The sequence below is a fragment of the Dipodomys spectabilis genome, unplaced genomic scaffold (assembly GCF_019054845.1).
Source record: "Dipodomys spectabilis isolate Male_0828 unplaced genomic scaffold, ASM1905484v1 ptg000567l, whole genome shotgun sequence".
Taxonomy (NCBI): Eukaryota; Metazoa; Chordata; class Mammalia; order Rodentia; family Heteromyidae; genus Dipodomys; species Dipodomys spectabilis.
In genome coordinates this window covers 1,988,906-1,996,274 of record NW_024871244.1, presented here as the reverse complement: position 1 = coordinate 1,996,274, position 7,369 = coordinate 1,988,906, and the positions used below count along the sequence as shown (strand labels likewise).

Here is a 7,369-nt window from a genome sequence, read left to right as displayed (position 1 = left end):
TTTTCATTACTTCAAACAGATGGATAATTTATATAGGGATTAGACAAAGGATTAATGGAATAAACATTCAGTTTACTTTCATAGATCCAATATAATACACTTAACCCGTAATGGACAAATAAATCCAACTCTAGAAACAATGTCATGAATATAAAATAAGCCTTAACACGTATATTCTGGCACACATACACCATCATCTACTCAAAAATTCAGTCTCTCTGTAAATATTTATTTGGTATGAATAATAAAAATTTAATTAATGAATTTGACTTTAAGTATTATCTGAAATAGTCCTCATCTATATAATTGTAAATAATTTTATAGATGTCACCTAGACAAGAATTTAACATGCATGTAGAAATCAAATTTCCTCAATTTAAGCTATATGAGAGGGGTCATACCCTCGTGTACTATGTGGTGTGAATTTTACCACAGTGATGAACCCTTCCAACTAATACCAAGAGTCATGTGCAATAATTTATTATTTGATGTTAAGATGAGTGCTAAGTGTAGAATACACTTTGAATTATTAATTAACTCACAGAAATGAAGCAATAATGATATGTTATTTGTTTAAATTCTAGTGCTTCTCAATTTTACAATTTATTAAATATATTATTAAAATTATTTTCACTTTCTTCTTTTCTATAGCTGCTGAAATGAAAATTATATATTAAACAGTCAATATTAAGAAATCAATAATAAGTAAACTATTATTAAAATGACATACTATTAAACTGTGATTTGAATTATACTTCTAACAAATTGTGATGTAAGCAAGTCAATAGAATTAAGGGTGATTATTTTTAAACTTAGCAGCTTGTTTTTTTTTTATTTTTTGGGTCTGATCATGGGGCCTGAACTCTGGGCCTGGGTGCTGTGCCTCATCATTTCAGCTCAAGGATAGTACTCTACCACTTGAGACACAGTACTACTTCTGCCTTTTTTCTTTTTGCTTATGTGGTGCTGAGGAATCGAACCCAGGGCCTCAGGCATGCAAGGCAAGCACTCTACCACTGAGCCACCCTCCCAGCCCAGCAGCTTGTTATTTGTTTCCTAATTGTGTCATTTGTTATTCTTGGTCCAAGTCATCGCTTCATCTTAATTGTTTAGTTTTCTATTTTATCTCTATTGGTATGCTGATTGTGCATTTTGTTTTCCCTTTTTAATGATTGACATGAAGCTGAAAATCTGTATGCTAGTTTATTACTTGCTATGTTAATGTAAAATTACTGCTTTCCACAGCTGTTCTGCTCTATGATACTACAGTATTTCCCCCACTCCCATCTCCTGTATTGCTGCTCTCATATATTTTATTTTATTTTTATTTAAATTTTATTGTCAAGGTAATATACAGATAGGATATAGTTACATAAGTAAGGTAATTAATTTATTTCTTTTCTAAATTACCCCTATTTTTCTCCCTCTTCACTCCCAATGCCCTCCCCCAAGTTTACTTACAAAATATTTTCTTGTGAGTACTACTGTTGCATAGGTTCCCCCTTTGTCCTTTGTCTCACCATTTAGTTTTTTTTTTTCCCTTTCCCTTCCCTAGTTCAGATCAACATATTGAAAATACCCAGGGTATCAAAATCCAATACAGTGACTACAGGGGATTAATCATAGGTGGGGAAAACACAAAAGGATAAAAAGAAATCACATAGTACATTAAGAACAACAATAACAAAGAACATGTCTTGGAGTTCATTTAACTTGGAATCACCTTATACGATCATATGTACATAGCTATTGAGCTATTCTGCTCATCTAATAAGATTATCCTTGATGTACACAATAATGCTCCCCTATTACCCAGTAATCCCACTTCTGGGCATATAACCAGGTGATCACAAACAAGGCCACAGTAAAGATACTACTATGTATCACAGTAATACTTACCAAAAATGACACACACACACACATACACACATACACACTTACAGATAAACACACGTGGAAAAATATGCTTGCATCACAAAGAATGTGACCACCTCATTTGTAAGGAAATGGAAGATCTTTGAAAAAATCATATTAAGTGAAGTAAGCCAGACTTAAAGAAACATAGGTCCCATGGTTTCCCTTATTTGTATTAATTAGTTTACATCAAGGATAACTCATGTATTTTAATTTGACATTTTGTTCTATGTTGAGTGTGCAACATTATTGCTATATTGTTTGTTATTATTTCTGAAAATAGGCAGGTATACTTAAAGAATTACATTCATCTCATCCATTATTGAAGGAAGAACAACTAAAAGAGTAACCACTACTAGGAAGAACAACTCCTACTTACTTAGCTTCATTCCTATGTAAGGCCAATGTTGTCCCCTGTATCCTCATGTTGTACACTAACCTGGTCATAATGTATATCTAGTATCTTATGCATTTTCAACTAAATGCCCCAGAAGTTCCACTTTGCTTTACTTTTTTAAAAAAAAATTCTGTCTTAATGTTTGAGTATTGTATGTGTGTGTGTGTGTGTGTGTGTGTGTGTGTGTGTGTGTGTGTGTTTACAAAGATCAGAACATAACATTTTTCTTCATTTCGAATCCATCTTTCAGGTCATTGTAAGTTGTGGCTAATGGGAGAAGTCTCTTGTTCTTTTAAGGATGAAACAGAAAAAGATATTTGTGCATGTACCAGAGTTGCTTTATTAGTGTAGTTGAACACTGAACTTCGATTTATATCTTGGCTGTTGTGAATAATGTGAATAACAATGAACTACAGATATATTACGAGTTACCCGGGGAGAAATAATCACATGATTGGTGGGTCAGATGGTATTTCAACTATGATTTCTTTAAAAAAAACTTCATACTACTTTCTACAAGGAGAATACTAACCTGTATTTTGACCAAGAGTGTAGAAAATTTCCTTTTCCTCACACTCTCACCAACATTATTACCTTTTATTTAAAAGGTAATAAAGGGCAAATTTTTACTATCTTCAGTACCCCAGACTGGCTTAAGACTGAAATCCAACCTCCTAAATGCTTGGAATGACAAACCTTTACCACCACACCTGGTTCCTTTGATTTTTTTTGATAAGAGTTATAATAATTATAAAGTAGTATCATAGTAATTTTGAATTACATTTCTCTAATGACTTCTGCTCACAATGCATTAAGCCAGCACAGAAGTTATATTAAACACAACTGTGTAAACCCACTGGTGATATAGAGGGGTTTATGGAAAACATGTCTATTTGAACTTTTGTCCATTTTTAATCAAGTATCTTGTTAATCTCATTTTTAATCTCTCTATACAAAAATAATTAATTCAAGGTAGTAAAAAGGAAAAAATTAAGCAACTCATTAACATTTTCAATAACTTGATATTGCTTAAATCATTTTCTGTTTATGCTTGAAACTATATAACAATTTAGTTAGGCCTTTTACATAGCTATATGTATTTCTTTTATTTTACATTGATTGCTCTTTCCAAAGCCTGCCTGTCTAATTTTGGTTTCTTTCGGTTTTAAGTAGTTCAGATTTCAAACTGAAGAATAAATGAAAGTAAGCAAACAAAAATACAGTTCCTCTCATCTGATAATGCCTCTACAAGAATGAGAAAAGAGTTCATCATCCTAAGGACCCTTAATTCTTAAGATAATATTTGCTATAATGCTAATGTTATTACCATTTTAGTGTTTGGAAAAATTGTAATTAAAGGCACTAAGAGCATGGCCCAAGACACACAGTGAGGAAGGAAATGAGTCAAATTTCCAAAAGTCTTTCAGCAATACACAAAAGGTAAATAAATTCTCTCCATTCTCTGGTACTCTCAATTCAATATTCATATTGTCCAAGAAATAATAGCATAGCAATTATTTTCCATGGTGATTGTTTTCTGTTACATTTTGTCTTCAACACAGACTGTGTTTGTGACATTGGGTTATTATGCACAGAGCTAAGCTTATAAATTATGGTCCAAAGAGAGGCAAATTTCTTCTGTCCCATAGTTCCAGTATAGGTTTTACAAAGTACTAAATCTTTTAAATATCATCACTTACTGTATTTTAAGAATTCAAGAATGAAAAAATTCACATATAATCACTCCAAAATGCTTTAAAACTAGGAGATGATAAAACAGGCCTCTGTGAAGTAAATTTTCTTCTACTTTTAAAATTATTCTGAAAGCCTTGTGCTGGTTTGTCACACCTGTAATCCTAACTACTCGAGATACCTACTCAAGAGGCTAACATCTGTGGATAACATTTGGAAGCCAATCAGGGCAAAATAAATTCATGAGATTATTTTCAAAAATTTTAATGAACTAGCAAAGTGCCAGGAATGGAGATGTAGCTTATATAGTAGCTCATCAATCTAGAGAGCAAGACGTAGCGAGATCTTGAGGCCCTGATTTCAAACTCTGAGCATGCTAACACGCAGGAATTCACACACACTCACTTTTTTCAAAATATCTTCATATCAGTGATTTGCATTAATTTCTTTGTTAATGATAATATATGGGTAAAATAGGCAAAATAAACTCTTCCATCTCAAAACATTTTTATACATTTTTTTGTAAAAATAATGTACAAAAGGGGTTACAATAACATGAGCAAAGTAATAAGTACATTTCCTGTCAAGCTTTGTTACCTCCTCCTTTGTTTTTCCCCCACCATTCCTTTCCTACCACCTCCACAAGTACACTCCTCACAACCCCAAGCCCCACCCAATGTCCCCAGCCTAAATTGTAAAGTTCGTTTTTCAAAATAATGTCTTGTGCATCTATTGTTATACAATGGGTCAAACTGCATTCCTATTTAAGCATGTTGTTTCTTTCCCTTTCCCTTCCCAAATTAGAGAAGTGTATATACAAGATGCAGGTGCACCAACATCAAATAAAGTGAAAACGAGGGTTATACTGTTGGGGAGGAACGTATAAAAAACAAAAAAAAATCACGTTGTACATTATAAATATGTCAGAAACAACAGCAAGAAAGAAAAAAAATTGTGTCTCTATCTTGGGGGTCACTTAGCTTAACATCAACTTATTTAGTCATATACACAAAGCTTTTCAACATTTCTGCTTATCCCAGACATATACTAGTTATTGCAAATAAGGGATACCATGGGACCTATGTTTCTTTGGACTTGGCTTACATCAGTTAATATAATTTTTTCCAAGACTTTTCATTTCCTAACAAATTGGGCGATGTGGAGGCATAGAATTAATATATAGACATATATATGTATATATATATATGGTATATGTGTGAGTGTGTGTTTGTCCACACATATACACACAGAACATTTTCCTTTTTTGTTTTTTAGAGCAACTTAGTTTTCCACCTACATCATTTTTTCAAATGTTTTTATTGTGATTACATGGTTACATAAGTTCCCAAATTTCACAATATTGTGGGATAGTGATGCTTAGTTAAAGTCACAAACACATTCTAACTTTGATGGAGCAAATTGTCTATCATAGTCTACAACATTTATGAGTTCTATGAGCTTTGCAATAGAGTTATTTCATATATATATATATATATATATATATATATATATATACTTCTTTTGTTTTGAAATATGTATATTTTTTGTTTTGTATAGCGTCAGCTATTCCCTCTTTCCCACTTGTTCCCTCCCTCCCTTCAGTGACATGGAGTTGCTTAGTTTATTTTGGTCAATGTCCAGTGCAGCTGATGGATCCCACTATTGTATGTTTTTCCCTGATTCTCTCTAGTCTTGTGTCGTCCTCTGGTTTCCCTTCAGTGTGCACATATGATCAGCAAAATGGGGTTATTTAGTAGTGATTCGACCAGATGAGTGGAAGTTCTTGGTTTCTTAAGTGTTGTTAATTTTTTCATATCACCTTACATTTTGAATTTAAAATCCACTTATCATGGAGACCATGTGCCGTTCGTCTCTTTGCTTTTGGCTTACCTCGCTCAATATGATTTCCTGTAGCTTGATTGATTTCCTTAATAATGCCATTATTTTTGTCCTTTCTAAAGGATGGAAAATATTCCATTGTGTATAGTTACCACAGTTTTTGGATCTACTCATCTCTGGTGGTACATATGGTTTTTTTTCATATCCTGGCTATTGTGAACCGTGCTGCAATAAGCATGGAGGTGCATGGGTCCTTGAATATTAGTACCTGTTGTTCAGAATAGATGCCTAGAAGTGGTATGAATGGGCCATAAGGAAGGTCAATATTTAGCTTTCTGAGGACTCACCAGACTGATTTCCAAAGTGGTTGTGTAAGTGTACATTCTCATACACACACACACACACACACACACACACACACACACACAGAATGTTTTCTAGATCATTCTTCTACTGAGGGACATCGGAGTTGGTTTCATATCTTAGCTATGGCAAATAATGCTACAATAAACATTGTTGTGGTGGTTGTTTTAGTATGGACTTGTTTCTAATCATTTAGGGGAATGCCCAAAAGTGGGATTGCTGTGTAATAGGGGAGCTCTATGTGGAGTCTTTTGAGGAACCTGCAAACTGCTTTCCAAAGTGGATGAACAAGTTTACACTCCCACCAAGAATGCAGTAGGCTTCCCTTCTGGCCACATCCCTTCAAGCATCTGTTGTTGTAAAAGTATGGAATGATTCACTAATTTGCGTGTCATCCTTTTGCAGGGACCATGTTAATCTTCTCTGTATGTTCCAATTTTAGTGTATGTGCAGCCAAATTGAGCACAGAACATTATTGTATATATAAAGTGTAATTGATTTTCTTAAACTAGACAATTCAACAAAAAGTAAGTTCAAAAGAATTGTGAAATTTTAGAACCATTTATTTCTTACATAAGCACACATTTAAGAGTAAAGTCAAGATTGACATGGCAAAAACAAAATAATTCCAGGTATTTGTTGTTCATGAGATGTGTAGGAAGAGGAATTCAATTATTCTACACAAGGCACCTGTCATAGTGATCATTGCAGCAAATGTTAAGGTTTGTTAAAAGTTTTAATGATTTAAATATGTTTATTTTTGGGATTTGCTTATATATGAAAAAATTAAGACTGTTTGGCAGGTCATAAAATTTTTTGGTAAAGTATATAATATTTCTAGTAGCATGTACTAGTAAGTATGTACATTTCAGAGTTTATAGAAACTTTACTAATGAGAAGTTGCAAAGACTGTTTAAAGAAGCAGAGTGAAGAGTTAAGATTTAAAGTACACAGTTTCTGTTAAATCTTTAGGGCTCCCTTACGTTATATGTTAATGATGAACAAATAATTATATAAGCCACATATAAATGATGAGATGAACTATAAATAGTAATCTTAGTGGGTAAATTTAAAGGCTACTCATAGCTTTATCCAGTTTTACATGTACAGGAATATGAGAAAATAGTAAAATCTACTATGTACACTTCAAATACTGAAAACCCT

General features: G+C 33.0%; 1 non-coding gene across 1 annotated transcript; it reads right to left on the bottom strand.

The window, feature by feature from the left end:
• Positions 1-6,565: 6,565 nt before the first annotated feature.
• LOC122100160 lies at positions 6,566-6,671 on the bottom strand. The gene has a single exon (XR_006146116.1). It is a non-coding gene; the product is annotated as a U6 spliceosomal RNA (small nuclear RNA).
• Positions 6,672-7,369: the final 698 nt, after the last annotated feature.